Source organism: Aphidius gifuensis, linkage group LG3 (genome assembly GCF_014905175.1).
Source record: "Aphidius gifuensis isolate YNYX2018 linkage group LG3, ASM1490517v1, whole genome shotgun sequence".
In the NCBI taxonomy this organism is placed as follows: Eukaryota; Metazoa; Arthropoda; class Insecta; order Hymenoptera; family Braconidae; genus Aphidius; species Aphidius gifuensis.
The window spans coordinates 5,612,879-5,640,845 of NC_057790.1; the positions used below are offsets into that span (position 1 = coordinate 5,612,879).

The following is a 27,967-nucleotide window of genomic DNA, read 5'->3' on the forward strand; positions in this document are numbered from 1 at the left end:
ATCAGTTACATTGTGTAAAGAGTAGAAAGACGAATGAAAAAAAAAAATATAAAAAAAACAACCAATATTGGCTTCCTGTATAAACCCATCCACAGAAGGGTGCAAAAAAACGTAAAATAAAAAAAAGGGCAATAAGGGAACTTTTGTATACAGATAGTCAGCAAGAGAAAAGTCGTAATTTTAATGTCACTACGTCTTGTGAATTTCGATGAAAGCTTATAGTCGTAACTGATGGACAAAAACAATAAAAATTTGTTGGCCAAATGAAGATATTAACTATCTCTGAGCAAATATTTATAATTGCCATATCTGTAGATATATTTCATATATAAAAATTTTACGATTCATAAAAATAAATCTATAAAAATATACTTTAATATATATATGTTTTTTTTTTCCATTTGTATTATTGTTAATACACATATATATATTTGTCAAGTATTGTATTATATGTACTCTACTCTCAATTATTATTATTAATTGTGTTAGAAATACGATGAAAAAAAAACTGCCTATCGTAATAATAATTATTATTAATTATTAGAACACACTTTATCACAGTAACCGATTATTATGAAGTATTTAATGTGGTTTATTTTTTATTTTCTTATATTCATAAATGTCCATTTCCTGGTTATTGTATATGTCCAAAGTTATGATCATATAAACATTAAATTTCCAACTGCCAACGTATCAATGTTGAGCTCAATGTCCAGCAAAAAAATATAAAAAAAAAACAAACTTATATATCCTTTTGTTTAAGGCCAAAGAAGGATAAAAAGGCTTTTATATTTTTTTTGTTATTTTTACACAAATAAAGATATAAAAATATTAGTAAAGTTAGTAAAGTGCATTCATGCAATAATTTTGTTGCCAAGTAAATCCTCACTGAGTCCTTCTTATGTTGTAAAATGAAAAAAAAAAAAAAAAAATACATTTCATGATACAAAACTGTTGGATAAATTTTTATATTCATATCATGATACGTTTAACGTATTTATAAATACACTCAGTATAGCTGAACATAATATAATATTGAGCAAAAAAAAATAAATAATAATAAAGTGCGATAAACATATACCATTATTTATACACATATATATGAATAAAAAAAAAAAAAAATATAGCCCTCTTTTGGTTTATATATATTTAAACGTGATTATGAAATGGACGGTCGTTAAATAATTATTACTTTGAAGCCATTAGCATCTTTTATTTTTTGTTTGTCTTTGTTCTTCCTCATTCGTCTGTATCTTTTGTAAAAAAATTTTTTTATACTTTTCATATATATTTTAAATGAAGAGAAAAAAAAAAAAAAAAACATAAATAAAATGAAATAAAATAAATCAAATAAAAGCCAAAGAAAACGACTTGACTCATCCAAGGTCTCATAAATAGTTTGATATTACTCATCTGTTGGAGAACCGTGTAATATATATAAACAAAAAAAAAAAAAAAATGAGAGATCGAAAAACCATGTTGTAGCATTTTTGTTCACAGTCTTGTACCACAAGACTAAAAGATTTTAAGAAGAAAAGAAAAACGCATATCAACTGAACAGCAAAGTGTCAGCTGTAACTTTTATTGGTTATAAAGCTCGTGATATTATGCTGAGCTCGGAGTAAATAGGTTTATTTTCTATACCCTTTTTTTTTCTTTCTTATCTTTCTCATTCTTTCTATCGTCATTCATAAATAAAGAGAGAAAAAACAAAAAATAGAGACTATATAAAATTTTTTCTTTTTTCGTATATTTTTCATGAGTACCGTCCACTTGCATTCAGTCGAGTGATATGATAGTGATATTGGTGATGGTAGTATGGTGCTTCAACTGAGAAAAAATAATATCAACTTTGTGAGTGAATACAAAAATGCAAGTTGGTAGTCGAGATTGGTGAGTAAAGAAGCAACGAGTAAGGTCTTATCAATCTAATACATTTCATATTTTATGATACGTCAGTGCGGGTGCCCGTTGAGATATCTTTACGGCTTTCAGACTGCACCTTGTGTGCTTTTGCATTTATTTCAATATATATGTATACTTATTTATCAACTATCATCACACACACTATCATACACACTTCAACGTGAAAAATAAACAAAATAAAAAAATTACTGATGAAAAGTAAAACAAAATATATTGTATAATTGAATCACGCAAAGTTCATATCAATGTAACAATAAATTATCACAACAAGGCTTGGTCAAATCTTCAATAATATATATGTTTTTTTTTTTTTGGTCATTAATTATGATAAAAAATATTATCGAAAATTATTTAAACAGACTTATGTTTATTTTTATTTTAATGTTCTGTTTAATTTGTCTGGTTGTATTATATCATATTGAGAGGTGATCAAAACTGGCAGACGAGCAATAAATCGGATAACAGGTTTTGGTCGAATCGAATACGACCAATTGCCTCCAGGTGTTCATGTCGTTATGACGTAATAACGAAAAGCAAGCACTGCAACTAATTCAAAATTCTATGGATATTTATGTCTGGATGATGCACTGCATAGAGAAATATATGCGCCTTTATCTACCCAGTCTCGTAACCCAAATATGCCAAATCGTTTTCATAAATATATATATACTTCAAGCAATATACAGGATTATAATATAGCTGACACGAGTGGACATATACAGATACTGGCAATGATGATCGTAATATAGTAGACATGTACCCCAATGTCATGAAAAAGCAGTGGACTTTGATGATCATCACGACGTCAACGTGTCTACCTAGCTCACATAGCCAGTTGATGGTCCATCTTGAGTATATCCACCTGATGTCTGTTAACGTTCACAAGCTAGACGCATGTCTAGATCTCTTGTCATTTATTTATTTATACATATCTTGATATATATATGTTGCAAATATAGTTCATATATGTATATACCAATTTACTCAAATTGCAGAACCACATTGAAGACAATGCATCATTTGGATTGTAACCCATGGGTGGTCTTTCAAACTATATAGGTATATATATTGTAGTTTGAATATGTACATATAAGCCTAATCCATTCTATCCATTTGTCCTTGTGCATGATCATGTTGACAATATATGTCCAATGTATTCTCACGTAATCCAACTGTGATCAGCTTGTCGGTGGGATTTCTCATTCACACCTCCATATGGGTTATCAACATTAATATTCTCTTGCTCTAATAATAATCATGATGATGATAATATTTATTTTAGTTATTGGTTTTTTTTTTTAACATAAAATAATGTGTTTAAAAAAAAATACAGCATGTATTTATTAAATCAGTGATTATCGTCATCATTATCATCATGTAAAACACGATTAAATTTGTAAAAAAATATAATAATCTACTCGAGTACAACTTGAGATGCATACATCGTTTATCATTTAGTTCCCTTCAGGCACAATGTGTGTTGCTCTTTAATATATACTCATTAACAGTGCACGGATGTTTGTCTGTTAATTTGATTTGCTCTAACTGTTTTAGATAAATTAATTAATTATACCAAAATACAGTAATTGCACTATGTCAATTAAAGCCAAATGCAAAAAATAATTTTGCATTAAATCAATTGAAGTTAATATATGCAGATCAAGGCCACTGAACTTGACTGACATTTTAAGTTTTGCCTGTGCTTACTTGCTGTGGTTTATTATATATACATCGATTACTTGGTCTTATTAACACTAAATGTATAAAAGACCAAGAATTTATTCTATACACGCATATTTATTTTCATTGGACTTGTTTGTGTTTGACATTTCGGTTTTAGGCAGAATATTTGGTTTATGGAAAAGTGGAAAATTTCATCACATTACTAATATAATGATCTGTTAGTCCCTAGTTTGTTTTTTTTATTTTTATTTTTTATCTCAAAAATATATAGGGAATTTTTCCATATCATAAATATACACTACATAAGATTGCAATCGAGCGTCAACATCAGGAAGAAACCTTGAGGATCATCTCCGGTCTGTGTCTGTTTTTCGTCGCTCTTTTCACTATCATTCGTTGAATATCCGTTGGCGCGTGCGATTATTTAACCTTCCCATGCTCTTAAAAAATTTTGTGATAGCTGCCAGCTCTTGACTGTACAACTACGAAAAACCCGATTCGTTTCTCATGCGCTTCATTTATTTTGAAACGTGTATCCGACCCCCGTGGGTATCAAAAAGTAAAAGCAAAAAAAAACTTTTTAGCACTTGAAGAATACAGAATAGAATGAGAAAGATGGTATATATATAAGAGAAGTTTGAGTAAAATTTTGGAGAATCTTTGGACGCCTCATTTGACACCTTCTATCTTTCTTTAACTCTCAAAAGTATAGCTGATATTCAAACCAAACAGCCACGAAGATTGCTTCAATGAGACTGCAGACGATGTCTTTTCAAGTATATACATGTATATTTATATAATTTTACCAAGAAAATGTATATATATATATGTCATTTCTTCCACGCAATTGTCACTGAGAAATGAAAATTCATTCTATACCATAATATCAAAAGTTTTTTGGGGGACATATATACTTCCTTCATTATTGTCAATTTGAAAGATATGAAAAATCAAAAAAATGAAAAAAATAAAATAAAATAAAACATCAAAGAAAAATAAAAAATTCTTATATATATCTGCTTTGCTTTATTCATATTTTTATTTTTATTTTTTTAATCCAAAAAAAGAAAAAAAATATATATATCCCTATTGTTTTCAATATGAATGAATGAAAAATAATCGTACAACATTGAAATCGAGTGCAAAGGGTTTTTGAAGCTAATGGGCCGGAAGTCAATGAGTAGAGTTACAGAAGGTCGTCATCAACTCATCAGAAGAAAAAAAAAAAAATAATGCAACAGAGATGAATATAAAAAATATATACGGTATGTACACTTTGGCATTGCGACAAGTTTTCTTCTATATATATGAAGGTAAGTAAAATGCCGACTTTTTTTTTTTTATTATTCATTCTTTTATTTATATTTTATGTACTCTTCATGGATCCCTAACTGTAGTATTTTATTTTTTTTTATTTGATATTTTTTTTTTTATTTGAACTGCATATTTCAAAGCAAGCAAAGAACGCGCTTGTAATTAACGATTACAAAGTATTTCGTTCAGATGATTATCAGTCTACGCCGGATACGTAAAGTTCACCATCCCCCATAACTTCCGGTACTTTGATGTTCGGGCCTTCCCTTGTTTTCTGCCCCATTGTACCGGCCACGATTCTATATATTAACCATACTCACTTGTATTATTTTTATCATTTTATTTCTTTATCATTCAGTTATTTTTTTTTTTTCATTTCTAGCATCACAATTATAATTTGTTCAATGTATACGGATGGCAAAAAAAAAAATAAAATTGTATTTATAAAAAATAATAGAATTAAATTTAAATTAATTAATTTTATTATTTATTTAGATACTTTTTTTATTTTCATATAATTTAAAAGAAAAATAAATGTGTATAAACATATTAATATAATTATATTTTTCTCTTCTATATAGCTCGTCTCTAAGTTTATCTTGAGCTCGAGTTATTTATCTAACGAAAAACGTAAGTATACTCTAATGCAAAAAAATGGCAAGCCTAAAGGCATAAGTTGTAAATACTGAGGTGTGGTTTCTTGCTTTTCATCATACATTATTTTAAATGTCAGAAGCAAAAAAAAATAAATAAATAAATATACATGTTGTTTTTTTTTTATATCAAGTAAAATAATTGTAATAATTAGTTACTAGTATAATTACTAGATATTTATTATTTAAAAAATAATATAAACTATAAATTTTATCAATTTATTTTAAACTTTAATAATCTGTGCGTATTTATGTATTTTTTTTTTCTATTTAATGGATAGGTGTAAACGGTAACTGGATAGATTTGTTTACCAAGATTTTGTCCTCCCAAATATACATATAAAAACATCTGGGTTTTAATATGGTTGATTTTTTTTTTTTATAGTACAACGGTTTGTGAAATAAAAAAAAAAAAAAAGGGTATGCTTAGATTACAAGTTTCATGATTCTATAGCGATGAAATTTTATTTATTTCGCGACCCATAGCTGTATTTTTGATTTTAGAGTTTTGTCTGATGGTATTAAAAAAATCTATAAACATTATTTGTATAATATACAACATTAACTGGTACATTATAAATCGTACGGGTGTGGGTACTTTTCAAACCAGGGTTAATGACGTGTCAGAATAATAATAGCCACATCATCATTCACTATATAAAAAAAAAACAAAAAAAAAAAAAAGAAGAATTATAGCGTTGTTGATGTATACCATCACCATTGGTCCTGTTAATATTATCTCAAGATATATATTTTATCCTTCTCACTTATTTGATGTTTTGCATTCAAGGCATATGTTTTAGAGCTTTTCGAGTAATTGTCCATTAAAAAATATAAACTAAATGGGTGTTGAGAAATCGAATGGGAAAAACCAAGTATTACTATTCAACACAATAGACAAAACTATATTCTCTCAAAAGGGTTGAACTCGATTAAATTTCATTATCAAATTTTACGATTATTTAGGGTCTTGTAATATAAAAATATAAAACCAACTAAACCAAAAATAAATATAATAATAATAAAAAATACGATTGAATGATTTTTATTTAAATCATAAATTTATATTCAGTTAAAATTATTATTTTTTTTTTATCTTAGCTGCATATTTTCAAATGCAAATTTTTAATCATGATTTATTACTTTATGACTATATTAATCACAACAAAAAAAAAAAAAGGTTTAATCTATACAAAATTATTTTCTGGTAATATAAAATGTCATTTTAAAATTTAAAAAAAAAATAAAAATCTAGGGTCAATTAAATTAATGTACTGTGTGTGTGTATAATTTTAACAACAAAATGTTTAAATTTTCAATGTGTGCATTAAAATGCGTACGAGTCAATAAAATCAAAGAATTTAAAATATCCCTGGTATTTGAAATTAAACGAGTGACCTCTTTACGAGCACATGTTCCATCAACCGGATTCAGTGTGTCCCGTATGTACTATAATACAAAGGAACAAACCCACTGGTTGGCTAAACGAATAAATAAAATATAAAATGCGTTAAAAAAAAAGTATAAAAAATAAAAAAAATAAATGTATTTAACGTATTAATGTTATACGAAACGAGTAAAACGATTCAACGTTTCAATAGGTGGATACGATATTTTGGGGGTAGTAGTAATAAAGACCGCCTCAATTTTATTGTCCTGACAGAAAGAGAAAAGCTAGCTAGCTATATATGAAAGCTCAAATGTGTCTTGGACCTTTGAATTTCCGGTTTATAAGCGAATAGTATTACGATTCGTGTTTATATGTGAGTAGTTAACGATTAATGATTCATTTATAAACGTTTAGTACACGAAGGGGCTATGTTATTTCAACTTGGTTTACGTATAAATGTGTATATATATAATATCGTCAAGTTGACTCTGATAATGTCGACAATATATATAAAGTAATAATTATTTTTTTATTTTACTCCCTCATTTAAAAAAAAATTTAACAAGCAAGCAGTATACATACCTTTATATTTAGTCAAACACCATCATATATCCAGTACTCATTTTACATCCTCACTTTAGAACTTTAACGTAATTTTTATAATTCGTCTTTGTCCGTTAGTACTCACGTTAAAATGCCTGAAATGCATCTCAAGAGTTGATGACGACTCTCAACGAGCCGATAATGTCCGCTTACTTGCTCACATTACGATCACAGCCTTCATGAATCATTTTATTTATTTTTTTTCTCTCAACTTCCATCTGTAACAAAGAAAAAATTCAGATGCTTAAAAAAAATATATAAAAAACAAATACAAATAATGGTCAAGATTTTTATGATAATGATACGTTAAAACCTACAAATCCAAAAATATAAAAATAATAATAAATGTAAAATAATGAAATAAAAAATTATTTAAGTACAAAAAAATTATAATGATAAATTTATTTTATGTTATTTCATTACTCATCAGCTCATGAAACTTTCCAACACCCACGAATAACCAATTAAATTTCTAAAGATATTTTTCTTATTGTTTTTTATTTATATATTTTTTCCATTCAATAAATGTATATAGTAGCTTGATAATAAAAATATTTCGTCAGTTTTATAAATTAGCATATCATATTAAATATATTTTTTTTTTTATTTTTAATATAATCCTTAATATATTTATTGAGCTTCTTAATGCAATGACCACCGTGATAATCATATCATATGAGTATATACAAATAAAACAAAAAGTTAAGATGAGAGTTAATGTTCTTCTTTAAAAGTATCAATTTAATTTTTTCTTTTTTAAATTTTTATAACAACGTGTATTACTGCACATTTATTTATTTTTTTTTTTCATCATATAGGAGCTTATTTCAAGTACTTTATCATGAAACATAGAAGTGACTATATACAAATTGATACTCACGTAAATATTTATTTATAATAGAATTTTTTACAAGTGTAAAAGAACGAGCAAGATAGATATACATGTATGATTTAGCAAAGTCACTTGACACCTATATCGCATAATTGTCAAGCAACATTTTGCCGCAAGCAAAACGTTGGAAGTCAACCAAGCTCTTAAGCGATTTTCATAAGGTAATACTTTGTCTAAGTATACTCACTTTGTCCATAAGTGCTAAGACGTGATATCGCAATAAGTACATTACAAAAATTTTTTATGTATATATTAATGTATATAATGCAAAAAAAAATAAACAATAAATAAAAAATTATAAAAACAAGAAAATCATCACATACTGTTACAGTCCATATGACACTACTTTATACTTGAATTTTTCTCTTCACTGTTACAACTTTTATGCCATCATGTGATATTTATTTTTTTATATATATTTTTTTTTTAATTTGTCAATGCATTCAGTGAGTGCTGACCAGCATTAATGTCCTCACTTTGATATGACAATATATACTGATATTCATTCGACTTTTAAAACCCGTACACTTCATAAAAGTATATCCATAAATAATAATATTTTGTTAAATGCATTATAATTTATTATTTTAACAGAATGTATGAAAAAAAAAAAAAAAAAAACAATATATTAAATTGTAAAATGTAATATAAAAGTCATATTTTGTTGCATTGTTGTTAGTATTATTCTTTTGACTCTTTTTTGTTTTTTACTTTCTTTTCTTTCTTTATTTTTTTTGTTATATACATATGTTTTTTTGTATTTTGAGCTGCTTGCAAGAGAAAAAAAAAAAAAGCCCTTGGGAAAATGTAAAGAGCAAAATAATCCAGATATAAACATCCTGTAGCATAATTAACCCTTTGAGAACTTTGAGGCTTTGAAGGATTTTAATAATCTTAAAAGACAGCGAGGTTTTTGATTAGTACTTCAACTGCAAATGCTGACAACTATGCTCTTGCATCCATTTGATAAACAGACACATGCACGCATTTTTATTTATATTCTTTATTTTATTTTTTTCCTCGCTTTTACTTATGCTATTTATTTCTTTTTTTTTGCTTTGTTTCCCTGGAGATGGTTTTTTTTTTTACACGTAAATTAAGAAATTAGAGGTATATCAAAAATCATTTCTATATTTAAATAAGGTATTCAATTTAATCTCAGTTACTGATGCATCTAAAAAAATTTTGCATGCTATGGTACATGATCATGTAGATGTATGGTACTTTGAAGTATATATTGGAATAAAAAGTAGTCCCCGGGTGGTACCATTTGACAACAACGAGCGGTAAACATGAAACCGCCCTCAGTGGCTAATAACACACGTGGATTATTTCAAAAAACTAATTTTTCCCTGCGTTACACGTATACAAAGTCAAAGGGTGGCTGTGGCTTGACGTTTTTTTTTTTTTTCTTCTTCTCTCAATGCAGTTGCCCATCCCATTTTCATCTCTTTTGTATGTTTCTTTTTTCTTTATTATATATTTGATATGTGTGTGTGTATACACACACAGAAAAATACCATTTATCATGGTTTATTTTATTTTGCAAGACTGCATATTTTTATGCCACTGCATGGCAAAAATATAAAATCACATAAAATACTAAAAATCAATGTTTTTCAAATTTAATTATGAATAAATAAAAAAAGAATTTTTCTAAATTTAAATGAGTATATTCAATAAATAACCTAGAGTTAATACCTCAAAGGATAAAAGTTGAATAATTGACTCTGTAAATATCAGAGGCACAACAAACTTTCATTAATTTAAAACCATAAGTCACACCAATAAGTCGTAAAATATATTTGACTTTTCAAAATAAGTTATTTACGTATTTCTACTATTATATGTATATTTAAAAAAAAAAAACCAAATCATTATGTCGTGGCTTGTGAGCTGTGACCCCACACACACAAGAGTATAACCAGTTATAACTTTTCAAATCTCGTGAAGACGAATTACTTTTTAACACATATGTTAAATTAGAAAAATGGTTGTGGAAATGACAGGTCACGCCTAAATTGACAAGAAATTAAGCTTAAAAAAGAAAAAAAAAAAAAAACAATATATATTCATAGATTTATCGTTCCGGAAACAAGGATAATTAGTCTTTCGTTTGTATTTGACATTTTTCTCGTGTTGCTATTTATTGAAAAAAAAAATCATGAATAAAATGTATAAATTTATCAGACAGATAATGAAATTTTAAATTGACAATGAAAATTTAGAAACACACACAAGATTAATCTCGAGTCAATTATTAAAAACGATGATTCATCAAGAATAATATTTTGTGAAATAAACAAATTACTATTCTTTGTTCTACTAACTACACCTCATCCATAAAATACAAAACACGAACCCATTGTATTTTAAAGCATCGAATTACTATCCTATTTATATCATACTTGACTGTTTTCAATCGAGCACGAACCCAAAGATAAGAAATAGTATAGTAGATTGGTATATACATCAACTGTTATACACATTTTCCATTTTCTCTCTTCTGTATATCTACACACATCACATACATCAAGCCTTATTCTGTATAAATATGTACACAAAGCTTGAAGTTTTTCACTAAAAAAAACATAGAGACATCGTAAAATATTAAGAGCCCTCATAGAACAACACACAGTGATACCAACTTAAGTTGTTGAAATGTCACGGAAATTGTGGTAAATCAATTTACCATGTTTTTTTAACACTCAACATGAATTTTGTGTTTCAATTATATTAAAAATTATAATTTTATAAAAATATTTTATAAAATAAAATAAAAAATAATAGAGTTAAATTGTTTTAAAATTAAATTAGTCCTATTGAGCTGATGGATTGTAACAAAGTTTAATGATAAATATATATTGGATACATAGGTTGATTATTGAATGGAAATGACTCAAGGGAATAGATAAAATTTACATAGAGAAAGGTGACAGTAGTGTTGAATGAATCCAGAGGGTCTTGACCGTAGATTTTGTCGGTTACACAGATTCAAAGGGACATTACTATGGTTCGATATTCAAAGAGGGTGAAAAGCGCACACCAGGGATAGATTGTCCACGAAAGTTCTAAGTAAATTTGCATAATTGATAGGCAAGTTGAATTCCCTGGTAGAGAATAAACGTAAAATCTATTTAGCTATCTATAATATAATACCTTAAATTTAACTACATATACTTGATATTATTTTTCCATTTTTTTTTTCAGCTAAAATTATTAATCAACATGGACGTTTTGTTTTTATTTATTTATTTTTTCATTTTTTGATTGATAGAATTTTTAACCAATTTATTGCTGATTTATCAATAGTAATTTTAAAAAATTAAAAGATTTTATGAAGAACTTTTTACGGCATGATTTATCATCAAGAATTTTTCAGCAAAGAAGTGTCAATTGTTGTTTAATAAAAAAATGATTATGCCACTCAATTAATAGTTAATAATTATCTTATAAGAAAGATAAATGACTAAGAGTTACGCTAATGACAGTATCAGTATAAAGAGGGAGAAAAAGAGAGGTTAGGAAAAGAAGATGATACATAGCTGGTTCAATACTTTATGTGCAAGTTATAAGAAAGGTGCCAACTGGTACAAAACATCTTATGAATATACAAAAGACACGCAATATCGACATGAAAATTTGCAAAACAAAAAGACTCAATAGCCGTCTGTTTGTCATTTTTTATTGACAATATATTTTTTCCTTCATTTGATTGTTAAAAAAATAAAATAATTCTAAACTTTTATGAGACAAATTTATTGACTTTGAAAGTTAAAAGAAGCTGAACGTAAATATATATACATACGGTATAAAATCAGAATGTAAACGTTTTGCAGCCAAGAATATTGATTCAAAGATGCATATAAAGATGTCAATAAAAATAAAAGTAATGAATCAAAATATTTAACGTCCGTTATAAAAGTCATTTTCTACAATCTATCGTTAATTTTTTTCCTTTTCTTTTCCCCATTCGACAATGATACCACCAGTTCTTTTACTTCTCCCCACATATAAAATGTTTCGGATTTATTCCAATACTGATTGTCCATTAATCATAGACAGCTCATGAATAACTACTGTATTATTCAATTCATTTGGGTTTCTTTTAACTTCCTTAATTATTCAAAACTAGCATTTTGGTTTTTTTTTTTTGTTCAACCCAACGATTTATATACCGGATAATTTTTATTAATCCAGCCGCACATTAAATAAACCATTGACATAAGAATATCAATATAAAATTTGTTTTTATTACGAATAAATTTGAATTTAAATATCTATTGTGTGGTTGGGATTGTTGAATGAAAAAAAATTACAGGTATATTAGTCATGGTGATTTACTTATCGAATAAATAAGTCATAATATTTAGTTAATATCTGGCATATGGCTCTAATGATTTTCTAGGTGACTTTGCGATCCGATTCACAACTGCTAGGTTGGCCGAGCGGTCTAAGGCGCCAGATTTAAGCTCTGGTTCCCGAATGGGAGCGTGGGTTCGAACCCCACACCTAGCATTGTCTTTTTTATTGATTTTGACAATTTTTAATCAATTTTTTTTTTAAATTGCTTGATAAATCAAGCCATACATCTTTTTTTTAACAGAATAACTCTATTTTATTTTTAATAGAATGTACTCTATGATATGATAATTAAGGAAAATAATGTGGCACCACAAGTAAAGTTTTAAATAGTCTTAAGATAGCTCGAACGAGAATTTTGGAGCGGCAAAGAGTGCCACCAGTAGCACCCCTCACTTTTCGTTGGATATACGTCCCTGTTTTCCTACAATACAGTAGAGTGGGTATAAGTAGAGTGACGCCAACAGCGGGTTCAGGTCCGCCATTTCCTGCTTTTTGTATGTAATTGGTATAGCAGAGTGGCGTCATTTCTGGGCAGCTTTTCGCCTTTGACACCACTCAAAAAACTGAGCTCCAAACCTCTTTCATTTTTTTTCCATACGTTTTTTTTTTTGTCTCGTTTTATAACCCAATAGTTTTTTTTTCACGATGTCATATTGTCGATTAGAGATATTGGTGTTTTAATGGATTTTTTTTGACAAAAATCGTATTCTCCATAAGAGCTCATGTTAAAAGTTATCAATTTTGAAAATTAATAAAAAAAATAACGAGCTTTCGAACAATTACCAAAAAATTACATAAAATGTATTAGTATTTCAAGAATCTACTGTATAAATTTCATCTTTCTCATATTCGGAAAAAAATCGTCAAAATCCCTTAACGCAAGATTTCTAAGAAATGAAAAACAAAAGAGGGACAAAGAAACGTTGAAGATTACGTCAGTTTAGTTTTCACTATTTTGTATATTTTATTTATTTTTTTATATATTTTTTTATTATGATATTTGATCTGTGTGTTTATTTATTCTTTTGATATTTGATTTGTTTACATATATATTTTCTTTCTTTTAATTCCACGAACTTTAAAGAATTAAGTATAAAAGTCGTAAAATTGAGATGTTTAGGTTTCAAATATATTTTTTTTAAAGTATCAAGTTTAAAGTACCAAGAATTAATTTTTTTTTTTAAAACATTTAACTCGCAACTCTTGAAAGATTTTTCATCTTTCAGTCTCAACTGCTAGGTTGGCCGAGCGGTCTAAGGCGCCAGATTTAAGCTCTGGTTCCCGAATGGGAGCGTGGGTTCGAACCCCACACCTAGCATTGTCTTTTTTTTTGAATTTTTTGAGTACTCAACACGTCAACGCTCAAATGATTTATCAGTAGATCAATGTGCTAAATTTACGGGTGTTTCAATCCTAATTAGACTTTTGTATCACTCGAAAGATAAGTTTTGGAAGATAGCGTTGTATTTATATGAAGATTAACGATTTGAAGACTTGGCTTCGCACAGAAACTCGTGACACTGAATATTCAAGCATTTAGATAGACAAATGACAAAAGCCTTGAACATTGGAGAATCAGTAATTGTCTGGATATACAGATGAACAATTTAACAAGTAGTTGATACTATCGTCAGATAAGATTAAGCTATTCGCATGTCAGAAAACTTTTATCAAAATAACTATTAAAAAATAACGATTGATTAAAAAATGTTACATGTAAATAAATAATGGACTTGAAATAGCTTCATTAAATTCATTATATAATGAAACAAATGAAGCATAAGTTTTTCATCAGATGTCAGATAGTTGGTACTCTCATACATAGGGGAGAACATGTATGTGGTAGAAAAACGAGCTGATTGAATGAAATTACCAAGCGAAAAAAAAAATGCAATGCAACATGGCAGACTCTTTTCCCAGAAGACCCAGGGGTCTTGAGGTCGTAAAAGTGCCAGGTCGGCTTCGTTGTCGGACACCTCGCATTACTATCCAAAGTTTACACCAAGTGAAAAATAATAATAATCACAATAAAAAAGAAGAATGAAATAAAAAGAGGAGAACCCATTGAAACGCCTGTCACAACAATTTCATACATAACAAAAAAAATATATATATCATATAAGCATACATACTATATATGTGTAAAGAAAAGCAAGGTACCTATATGTATACAACAGAATGGCACTTGTAATTTCGTTCCGTCGCATCTGTTGTCATTCTCACATTACAGCGCATGAGTATTTCTCTCGGGTAATTTTTTTATTCGTGATAAATGAGACAATAAGATAAAAGTATATAAGAAATCCTCAATCAAAAATAGATCCAACAACAAAAATAATAAAATTTACAAAAATACAATTTAACAAGAAAAATACAAACAATAACTTTATAATTCAAATAGCCCATGACAACAATCCAAAAGATATCACTAAAATACAACATTTAGCATATCAAAAAATCAGATGGGAATTCTTGAGAAGAAAAAAGATTTTTCAACACAAAAAGTGTGAAAGGTTGGGCCACGCAAGCTCCAACTGCAATCTACCATACCGTTGTGTAAAGTGTGCTCAATCACACGATCCAGGCAAGTGTACAATTGATAAAGACTCAACAGATAAAGAAAAACTACTATGCGCAAATTGTGGACTGAGGGGACATCCAGCATCATATCTGGGCTGTCCTTTCATAAAAACAAACTTGAGCATCCAAAAACAACAAAACAATATTACCAAACAAATAAATAACAAAAAACCATACGATACCAATTCAGCACTGATAACAAATATGTCTTATGCAAGCATGACCAATAATCCTGGTATTAATAAAATATTAACAACAGCATCAACTCAACAAATACCAAATACCCAACCCAACATCAACCAAGACTGGATATCAAAAATAAAAGAAGAATTAGTAACCAACATCATTCAACAACTAACTTCATCATTAACACACCTAATATCAAACCAAATAAACACCATAAATGAAAGACTTGACATTCAAGAATACAACATCAAAAGCATCATTAATGCCAATATGGACGTCGAGAATGAATAATACAACAAGTACCTTATCACTAAAAATATCAGCAATAAATGTAAATTCGATTATTGCTCATCATCGTAGACTGGAACTACTAAATTTTCAAAAAACACACAATCACCACATCATTCTCACATTACAGCGCATGAGTATTTTTCTCTGGTAATTTTTTTATTCGTGATAAATGAGACAATAAGATGAAAGTATATAAGAAATCCTTCGAACAGGGAAAAAAATAGACCTCACAAATACATAAAATCATGAAACCTTTGAAAATATGTTCAAACAATTGACAATAGTAAACCATGAAAAGAGAATCTTAGGAAGTCAAGGGGTGGTTACATACTAGTCGAGCTGTAAATTGAGGGTTGGCAAGATGAGAATGAAAAAAAGTGAAACAGATAAAAAAAAAAAACCACAAGACGTGTCCACAGATCCCAGCAATTGTCCTCCGACGTCTTTTCTTTTTTTTTTTTTTACTAGAGCTCTTTAGCCTCTCATTCTCTCTTCATCAATATTCAAACTACTTGAGTTCACCTCCTCGATCTATATATTTGCATTTGTTATACATCACGGTCTTCTTGAACATTTTTCTGACAAGAATTAAGGGAAATTGAATCGAGGACAAATCCAGTAGTAACACGATCTTTCAATGTTGAATAAAAAAAAAAAAAAGTAAGTGAGTGAGTGAGAAGAAAAAAAATTCGTTTAAAGTGCTTTCCGTTATCCCGTCGATTTCTCACACCCTTATTCATACGAAAAAAAAAGTGTAGTCTTATTTTCCCTAACCACTTGACAAAAAAAAAAAAGCTCACCATTGGAAAATCGTATTTGTAATACTTAGGCGTTTGAAAAGCGACGTCCCGTGAAATTACGTTATACGGAATTTCGAATATTAAATTTGCTTCTCTGGACCCTGTCTTGTGCCATTTTAGAAATCGTTTGAAAACTCTGTTGTAGACAAAGTGATGAATCCATTAAGAAATAAATCCTCGTAGAATATATTTTTATTTATTTTTAAAGAAATCTAAAAGGTGATAGTAAAATAGATTATTTTTTCAGAAAAGCCATCTGATGACAACTAAAGAATGGAAAAAAAATTCTCAGAAAATATATAAATATTTTTTTTTTTCGTAGCCTGAATACAATTGAAGTTAAAAAGTGGTGAAGATTTTTTTTTCATTTTTGTTCATTTTAATCACTAAATGGCGATATTTCTTGGAAGCTTTTCTAGTACAAATGATAAACACGAGAGGTATGAACAGGGAGAAGAAAAGCCCATAGCTTGGTGAATGTTGATGTATATTTATATATACAAATAAATATATATATATATGTATGTATAACCTGACAACAGGAAGATCGGATCAGAGTTGCGTGAAGGAGTCTTAGGAAGTCCGACATGAAGATAGAAGAAAAAAAAAATTAAAAAGGAAAAATAAGTATAAAGCTCGAGTAGCAATCGTAAATGTTTAATATCGTGATTAAAGGCACCAGGCGCCTCTTATGATTATTTCAGTCTGGAGAATTTTGCCCATGGACTCAAGCCACTACCATTTCCTTACAATTCTCACTTTCTTTTTCCCTTGTTACCGCTCATGTATTTCTATCTTTTACGTAGATGTACTATATTTTACTAAACTCAAAAATTCTCTGGAAAATTAGCTACCTAAATAATTCATAATATCTCTTAAATTCCACAAAGTCAACGCTATTTTTTTTTCGTTCACGCGCTGTCCAAACAGAACATAAAGGACGAAAGAATAATAATAAAGGATATGGTTCCTAGCGTCGCTCTTCAAGTTTTTTTTAGATTGTCAAAAAAAAAACTGTATGTCATTGTTTGCATGCATAACAATGGTATAAAACATCATTTCAAAAAAAGAAAACAAAAATAAAATTCTATATAAAAGTTTTTTTCTCTCTTAAATCATATTTATGATAAAATTGAAAAATAAAGTATCCTTGGAAAAAAATTTAAATTCAGTGACGAATATGGGATGTTCTTACTGTTTTTATTTGATAACCCATTGGTTTAAGGTAATAAAAATGAGTATATTCGTAAATAAAAATTTAGAGAAGGGTGACAAAAATAGTCATACGCTCCAGTGCTGACCCTATAAAGCCTTTGGGTCAAAACTCAATATAACCATTCACCTTTCAGTGATTTCTTTATGTTATTTTCATATAGTTATATCTTTTTTGTACAGCTAACTTACAAGAGCGAATAAAATGTGGTGTCGTTTGAATGAGAGAAATGCCGGACAGAATATTATAACGCTCGAATGAGAGGGGTAATATGGTCACTCTTTTTCTATCAAGTTCAAGCAAAACATGTGAATACCACAGGTCTTATTTTGATCAGAAGCACTCTATTAGATTTCAAAGCCCAAGACGAATTTTTTTTTTTTATAAATCACAAGATTTACTGCTAACCATTCATAACACATCATCGCCTATGAATGTAAAAAATTTCTAAATATCAAAATTTATACTATTCAATTTTTTTATCTACTTATATCTGCATGAATAATTGAGATTATTATTTGATAAATACATAACATTGAATTACATAATCACCGTACTGTATAAAGGCATTTGTGCTAAAGATGAAAATGGCAAATCACTAAACATGTTTATTCTTAGAATTTTCAAAATAATCTAACTCGAAAAAAAAATTCTGGAAATATTTTTTTTTTATTCTAACATCATTCTGAAGATTCTATAAATATGAATATTCAGAGATACGCACTTTTCTTATTAAAAAAAAAGATTTTACCAAACAAAAGCACTCATTCCTTTTTTTTTATAATATAAAAATACCGGTATAGAATTAATATAATGTTATTACTCTAAAAAAAAAAAAATTAATTAAATTTTTTTTCTTCTTAAATAATCGACCGAACCTTGTTATTATCATATAGTTAAATGAAAGAATAAATTAATAAATCGATTTACTAAATAATTTTTTTTTAATGAAAAAATTAAATATTATCGATGTAATAAAAAAGCTAGAAGAAAATATTTGAATTTTCTGAGAGTTGAGGAGTCTGAAAATAGTACGAAGCACCAATGGTCTTATGGTGTAATGGTTAGCACTCTGGACTCTGAATCCAGCGATCCGAGTTCAAATCTCGGTAGGACCTTCAGTGTTTTTTTTTTTTTCTTATTTTCTTATATATTTTGTTATGATATTTATCTATTTATGCAAGATTTATTTATGTATAAACTAATACCAACAAGCATGTGTAACGGCGGTGATAGTATATCTACAATTTCATGACCTACACTACTATACTGCGTGCGATTTATTAATGAAAGACAGCTGTCTAAATAATCAATAACAGAGATAGAGAAACTTTGTAGCAAACTTGACCTCAATTAAAAAACATGTTGGAAAAGCATGTTTTGTAACACATTGTATTAGTCTCAAGGTTTAAGCGGGTAATAGTAAAACAAAGTATAATAAAAAAATAAAAAAAATAAAGCATGCTGTGAGCCTAGGTACAAGAGTTTATGTTTGTTTGTTTTTTTTTTTTCATGTTTTCTTTTTTATGACCAACACAAGCATAGCAATACCACACAAAAAATCAGTTAAATACCTGGGGTATTAAATGGATCATTTAGCTAGAGGCACAACACACACAGAAGAAGCTCTGAAGAGAGCACAAAATGTCTTTAGAGCAAACAGCAAAATCTTTTATAACAAAAAACTCTAGCCTATAGGGCCAAAATAATCTGTTATTTATTATTGATCAGACCAATATTAACATACGCGGCTCCCATCTAGTGGAACATGAGTGCAAACGAGATTGAAGCATTCAGATTGTTTGAACGAAAATGCATCAGAGCTTGCCTAGCAACTTACAGAAAACTATAGAATTTGGCCAATATCACCAGAATTGACAACTTCATCATTAAATTATCCAGAGATTATTTTAGCAAACTAATTCTCTTCAAGAACAAGTTAGTACAAAATTTAACAACACCATCTGATGATGAGATAAACAAAACGAAAATAACATCATACTACGCATCTCAAGCATTTATCAAACTAGACAACATGGGATTAATCCAAGATGACTTCAACATGCCAGAATATACCATTGGCCAAGAAGAAAAGGTGATAAAAAAAAATATCCACAACGTGTATTCATGAGTTATATTTATGAGTGTAAAATACAAAAAAAAAATGACAGCGGTGGGATTCGAACCCACGCCCTTTCGGACTGGTGCCTAAAACCAGCGCCTTAGACCGCTCGGCCACGCTGCCGTTAAGACGAAAACAGCAAAAAATCAAACATAAACTTGCAAAGAAATACAGTTACTTTTGTCATGAACAATTAATAACAGACCACAATATTTAAAAAATGACTGTAAAATCATGTCAGCTTTAAATAATCCACAAAGATACATGTTACAAAATTTATTTCTGTTGGAAATATAATATTATTCTAATTATAAAATTTAAAATGAACTAAAAATTAGTGTGATCGCATGAGGCTGATTCTTGGAATAAATGACCGATGCTGGAAGTGTGATTTGAACAAAGGAATGAGGAAATAATTTTATATCGATAATTCAAATTGGCTCAGTCTAATTGGGACTTTTCCTATTATTATTCTCAATAATTATTAAATAATTTAAATAAATAATAAATATATAAGCTATAAATCCTAAAAATGCAGAAAAAAAATTTGCAGAATTGAAGAACAAAACAACAGACCATTTATGTCATCTTATCAGTAAAAGAGAGTCAAATAATTTGTACGAATATATTTACTCAAATACTTTTTTTAGCATTAAATTTTTCATATCTCGTATACGACTCATTAAAAAATATTGTTTGCTATAAAACTCTAGAATATCTCTTCTTTTCCCAGATAATAATAATACAAGAGAAAAGAAAAAAATGTATATATATATGAAAAAGAATACAGTATCGATGCCCCGTTGGTTGGCAAGTGCGGGGTAATTGCTTTCTTTCACTACAAGAGAGCTCATCTTATAACTTTAACCAAGGAACACCAGGAGCCTTTACTTTTTTGTATTCAACGTTTCCCGATTACTTTCGCACACGATAGCATCTCTTGCGTTATAAAAATTCATACTAGCATGCATAATAGCATGAAGATATAAGTGAGACAGAAATCTTTACTTCGAAATTTCGTCTTTTTTATCTTATCCCGCTGGGAACCAAACATAAAACAGTGGCAGCACCATCAACGTCGCCTTGGAAAAAAATCGATAAATTTACGTGAACATATCTATAATACTGTATTAAAATATTAAATATTTTTTTAGCTTCACGATAAAAAAAATTCGATAGTTCAAAAAAATCAAAATCGTCAACTCATAATGCTCATTCTTTAGACTTAATAAATAATCTTTTAAAAGCCAATATGAAAAAAGAAATATTATATATATTAAAATTCAAAATTATTGAGGACTCTTTAGCATGAAATTCAGCAGTATCACGCCACCACTTTGGCATGATACTCAATTCATGTCATCAAAAATGATAAATGTAGATGGTGACAAGGATGATCTTGATGACTTGCATTGACTGAATTACGCCCGCATGTTGCGCATCATGAAAATTGATACAAGTATACACATACAAAATAAAAAAAATATATATATATAATAAATATATATAAAGCTCTTGGTCGTTTGCTCATGCATATAAGAGCAAGGGACATGGATAAAGAAAAAGGCGTGTATAGACCATATTAGAGATGAACTTCTATCACACAATTGGAAGATGATGAATATTCGATTTTTTGCTAACGTCATGAAAAAGATGCTTCGAAAAAAAAAAAAAAAAAAAAATGTATAACTTAATAAATAAATAATTATCATTTTTTTTTTTTTTTTTTTGGCTCGACAAACAATCACAAAAGCCTGTAAAAATTAATTTTTCAATTTCATAAACAATTAGAAATAAAAGTCGTCAACATAAAAGTGAATAGCATAAAAATTGATATAAATTTTCAATTACTCTGAGCTCTAGATTATTCAAATAATATATTGTTATTACAATTATTTATATATATAGCTTTAGACAACGTCTCTGCACGCTCAGGCAATAATCATAACATTTAATGACAATGACAATTGATGTGCCCCCGGAAATGTGCGCTTTACGCTGAAATCGCACTAGATATTCTATATGTTTCGCATCATCTATTCTACATGTGCCTTCAAAATAGTAAATATATATTATATGTATATATGCGTACATATGTATTCAAATGTTCTATATTAATTTACTCGTATGATAGCATCGACTACGTATCCTTATCTATATATACATGTATATCTCTAATGTATCCAACTATTATATATTTCTGTGGGTGAATGTACCAACGCTCTATTAGACATGATTTATTAATATTTTAGTAGTTAGATATATACATGTGTATACACTGTGTACTAAAACTTGGTGCATATTATTGATCCAATGTATGACTGTGCATACAGTATACATATATAATACAGAAGAAGAAATACGATAGCAATTTTACGTATATATAACCATGAATAGTGATCTCAATTACTTTTGACTTAAAATTTAGAGTATAAACGAGCCTATACGAACAATGAGGGTTACTAAATGCCCGCTAATTGCTATCCTTCTGTGCAATGGAAAATTCAAAATCCGGAAAATCCGGCTTTAACAGTCGTGGTTGGTTTTGGACTGAGAACGAATGGCACTGAGATAGGAAAAAGGTAAAAAGAAAAATCACAGAAAAAGGTCCATTACACAAATATTCAAAATAACACAGAGAATGAAATTTTTTAGCACATAGATAAACCAAAATAAAATGATGCTTTGATAAAATAATAAAGTAAAATTTCATTTTTTATATTGTAGAAAAAATAATGGCTTAAAAAACTGGATTTTGAAAGATTAAACAACAGATATATCAATTATAATTAGCTAAGACTAAGCAATCCTTATGCATGTATGTTTGGATTAAGAAAAATTGTTTTTTTTTTTTTCTGCACTCTGCAATTCGCAGATTGCCTGCATCATTAAGTATAAAGCCCTGTTTTCAACTTCAATTACATTATCTGTATTTGGGGAAAGATAAGTGAAGTTTTATTTAAAATTACGTTCACCCTTTTCTACGACCCTTTATCTTAACTGAAGTAAAGAAATAAATAAAATCAGAAACAAGCAAGAACTGTTTGGTAATGAATAATGATGATTTAAATGCTGACTCTCAGTCATTTTCTCTATAACTTTATAATTTTTTTGTGCATCCAGAAATAATTGAATTCGTGATATATATTTTTCAAAATTTGATGCTAAATGCTAAATTCATTTTGCGTATGCATGCATAATTGAAAAGTGCACTGCAAAGCTGCATAGATATATATGCAGTTTAAAGTTAAATAGATTAGAGACGCAAAGCGATCACAGAACCACGTTATTCCACTGCAGTCAATATGATTTTACAGATGCATGCATTTTTTTTCTGTTTGATTCTTTACTCCTACTGTTTTTTTTCATGCGTCATGTCGTTTTTGAGTAATCCGTTAAAAATTTTTTATATGAATCATGCTTGATAAAATGCAATTTCTAATTTTAAAATACACGAGTTGAAAAAAAATTTAAAAAATGCATTTTAATCAATTTTTCAATGCGTAATAAAATGCAAAATCTACATGTTTCTTTTGAAAAAAAAAAAAATGTAAACTGAAACAACAGTGTAATAAATATTAAATTAAAAAAAAAAAAAACAATGAAATTGGAATTGCGGTGAAATCGAGTCTTTGTTTTATATTTTATTATTATTTTTTATTTTATATATTTTTCTCTAAAACGAAAAATAGAAAAGAAAAAATACACAATAACGTAATAACGAAAAAGCGTCACTCAAAGAGCAATCTTCTGTTGGCCACTCTCTCCTCAACAAAAGATGATGAAAAAATAAAATAATAAAATAATAAAAAACTGGACATCCATTGTTAAGCTATGACCAAAACTAAAATGCCATTGCCAGTCGAGAAAATTAAATCCCCGGAAACCTTTATAAAGTATATATCCCAACGAATTTTGTGATATTCTCGGGCTTCGCAATACACGTAAAAAACACATTTTTTCGCTGATGGGGTCTGATTGTCCAGTCGAGATGGACATGCGGCTTTTAGTTGGCTTCCAAACAGAAAGAACAAAGAGACAAATATATATAAAATAAAAAAAAAAATCGCATATACATAATAATAAAAAAAAACAACAACCATTTTACGTTGATTGTTCGGTATATATATTGAAATATACCCATGCATTTTATAGTTTTCCTGGCAATTTCATTTTTATAATTTGATAAATGCATATATATATATTAATCTATTTTATAAATCATTTATTAAAACTGTTGAGCAATAATCTTTTTTATATTTTAATAAACGATGAAAGGAAAATAAAAAAATTTTGAGCATAAGTAGTTTAAAATGAAAACTCATTGGTGGGTTGAATTGTGGTATTATTGCGCCTATATTATGAGCCCTTCATACGTGCTCGAGTATTATGAGGGTGAGTAAAATTGTTGGAAAAAAAAAACCCCCCACAGAGTGACTTATGTGCCACCTTCAATTCATAATGAAGATATATCGCTCTACATATATGACACTCTAATTCCCTACAAGTCTTTTCTTTCTTTACTCACAACATTTAGTAATTTTTTTTTATTTTCATTTCTACTTATTTATTATTTATTTATTTTCATTTTTATTTATTTATTAATTTCAATTTACTTTTTTTTATAATCATTCTGACATTCAATTATTCATCATAAAAAAAAAACAGAAAAAAAAAGTATAAATTTATAACTGTGTCGAACTGTGAATGATGACAAGAGTGACAAAGTAACAAGAGAACAAATCGATGAGGTTGTGCAATAGAAAATATTTTCCGTTCATCAATACATGACTGTAAATCGGTGGGAAAACTACGCCAGTATTTCAACTATTGAATGATTCATTAGCAAACGAATACCTCACTACCATAAATGTACAATGAGTTTTTATTATTTTTTTTTTTTTCATATATTGTTTTTTTTATACACATTTACTTTTTTTTTTTTGTGATGTAGAAATAATTAAAAAGCTTTTAGAATCACAAAAAAAAAAAAAAATTTAATTGATATATAAATAAAAATTCATATGAGAATAAAAATTTATTTACATTTTTAATTTTTATAAATGGATTAATTTATAAATTAAAAATAATAACAAATATGAAAAAATTATTTTGAGCTAATTATTTAGAAAATAAAACAATTAGATCAACAGCTCATGTAGACAGATTAAAAAAAAAAAGACTATACACGCCTAACGAATTTCAACGTAGAAGACTCATTGACTGTCAATTTTTTTCTTCACAAGATTGTGCAATTACAATTTATTGCTGTCTACATTGATACACATCGTTTAAACAGATGAAAAAAAAAAAAAAAAAACAAGAAGTTAGATGAACGATGTCGAGACCAATTACAAACTTGTTTTTTTTTTTATAATTTATAATTTATTTATTATATTTAATTTTTTGTTAATTCCCTAAGGAAATAAAAGTAATAAATTTTCAACGATGAATAAATATGAGTATATATCTATACAAGTAATCCTTAATTTTCCAGTACACTGATTTACTTGGTATTTCGCTTTGAATCCTTTGAGAATAACAATTAGCAATTTTAATCCTTGAAGAAAAATGACTGAAAGCTGGACTATCCAAAAGAATGAAGTAAAGAAAAAAAAAAAAATAATACGAAAGGCTAATATCCTATTATAATATTTCACCACTGCCATTTTTTTAACTAAAAGAAAAATATACGAAGCAAAGAAGGAAAAAAAAATAAAAGTATTTGGCATATAAGAAAGTCAACTGAAGAATCAAAGGGATGAAAAAAAAAATTGAAGCTATAAAGAAACAGCAAAATGAAATGTTTAGTCTCATGGCAATTAACAGTAGAATTACGAGGAAAAACCCTTCTCAAATTGAAACCCGTGTGTATTTATCCTCAGGAAATGTTCCCATTGGATTTTCACTTCAGCAAAAAAAAAAATTTATTATTATCCCATAAGGAATGGCAATGAATGACTGCGAATATAAAAACAAGGGTGAATTTTTTTGTTTCTTTTTTTTTAAATCATTTAATTTAAATATTATTCTGAGCGTTAATGTAAATACAATATATTTACTGACAAATAAAAACAATATAGATGTCAAATTTTAATACGAAAAAAAGGAGAAAATTCTCACACGTATTACACCATGAAACTGAGATTAACTATAAGTCATTTAAATATTGTGATAAATATCAAAATAAATATTGCATATATGAGAATGAAGACGTGACTTACGATTTCACGATTGGCCATGCTCAATGCAAATTACTCTTTCTACGTTATTTATTATCATTGAGCCAATAACTATATGCGAGCCCTGAAGAAGATGGATAAAGACCTCCTATTGGGATACCCAAGAAAAAGCTAGACACGCACAATTTTATACAAATATACAAACACTCACACACATGTACATTAACAACAATACTACTGACTTGTGTTATGTGAAAACCTACTGTTTTTCGTCTAATGCATAACCATTCAAATAATCACCGATCGTTTTGCACGGGGATTATCAGACTCTTATCGAAAAACACCAGTTAACAGAATGATATTCCCCTTTGTTACAAAGGTTAAATGCCTATTTATTTTTGTATCGTATATAATATTAAATATCATATTATATCTCAACTTGATTTTAAATTGGATTCACTGATTTTTATTTTTATTTATGACCAATGGAAATAATAAATAAAATAAATATATTAAAAATTAATTAAAAACAAAATAATATAAAGAAATTTAATATCTACTGGCTACTTTTTTATGTTTTCTTTTTGCGAAACTGAATTTATAAAAATTTCACGAATTGTGGTGGAAGGTTATACATAAATAAAAAATGTATAGAAACCCTTTCAATTAAATTACACAATCGTACAAGTATTGACTTCAACAAAAAATGAATCCGAGTATTATTAGGTTTACTATTTACTGTCAATTTATATTTATTTTTTTCCACTCGAAATACACATGCCATTGACATTGTTGTTGTTGCTTTTTTTTATTGTATATTTTTTATTCTTTTGTAGGTACAGTGTAAAAATACACTTATGTATTTCATATATGCATAACCCCTTAAAGCCACAACACAATCTACATGCAATGCCCTTTTTAAAAAAAAAAATTTCATTCCCAGAAATTCGTTTCCGATTTAGCGCGTGCTGCTTGTAAAATCAGTATATCCGGGTGTCAAAGCTATGTCATCCCGACACAAGCATGATCGTCTCGACATCATTTTTAAATTCGATCAATGGATGATGTCAACCGTAAAACACTTTTAGGGTTGAAATTTAAAAAGCCATGGGTGCGATACGATGAGCGAATATATACAGTCGATGTAAAATTGCTGTTACAATCGTAAAGAAGATGGAAAATGCGAGAGAGATAATTCAGTTGAGACAAATTGATGATAAAAATAAAACGTACGAGAGAGATAAAATTTGAAAAATAAATACTTGGCAATGGGAGAGAAATAAAAAAATTATTGGATGAAGCAGAAATAAATAAAAATAAAAAAAAAAAAAACTCATGTCAGAGGGTTGTAGTGATGAAACTAAATTCATTTTGACGTGTGTCGGACTTGTCAACTGAGTGTTTTTTTTTTTACATCTAAACGCTTGAAGCATCACCAGTAAACAATTAATGGTAGATGATGTGTGAAAACTATATACTTTTTTGTCAATAAATTTCATTGGTTTTTTATTTTTAAATTACCTATGAGGCTATTTATATTTATGTTACCGTAACATAAATTATTTGCACGAATTTATTTGTAAAACAACTAAAGATATTTGTGTAAATAAATGTTTTATTTTTTTACCTTAAACATGGTCCATCTCGTGTGAGGCATCATTGTCTAGTGGTCATATTGTGATTATTCTCAGCACCAAGATAAATACTCTGCACACAAATATCCAAACTCGTTCTGAAAAATTAATTCAATTACATACAATTAGATAT

At 28.1% G+C, this 27,967-nt stretch overlaps 1 long non-coding RNA gene and 4 other non-coding genes across 8 annotated transcripts in view; 3 read left to right on the top strand and 2 right to left on the bottom strand.

Moving 5' to 3' along the window:
- LOC122851641 overlaps positions 1-27,967 on the bottom strand; it is a 130,161-nt gene that overhangs the window by 84,511 nt on the left and 17,683 nt on the right. For all 4 annotated transcript variants that reach the window (XR_006373718.1, XR_006373719.1, XR_006373722.1 and 1 more), the window contains exons 6-7: positions 27,828-27,932; positions 7,549-7,787 (exon numbers count right to left, since the gene is read on the bottom strand). This is a non-coding gene — a long non-coding RNA (uncharacterized LOC122851641). The remainder of the gene's footprint in view (positions 1-7,548; positions 7,788-27,827; positions 27,933-27,967) is intronic.
- Positions 12,896-12,979, top strand: Trnal-uaa. The gene has a single exon. It is a non-coding gene; the product is annotated as a tRNA-Leu (tRNA).
- On the top strand, positions 14,061-14,144 carry Trnal-uaa. The gene has a single exon. It is a non-coding gene; the product is annotated as a tRNA-Leu (tRNA).
- Trnaq-cug lies at positions 18,943-19,014 on the top strand. Its single transcript has one exon. It is a non-coding gene; the product is annotated as a tRNA-Gln (tRNA).
- Trnal-uag lies at positions 20,062-20,141 on the bottom strand. Its single transcript has one exon. It is a non-coding gene; the product is annotated as a tRNA-Leu (tRNA).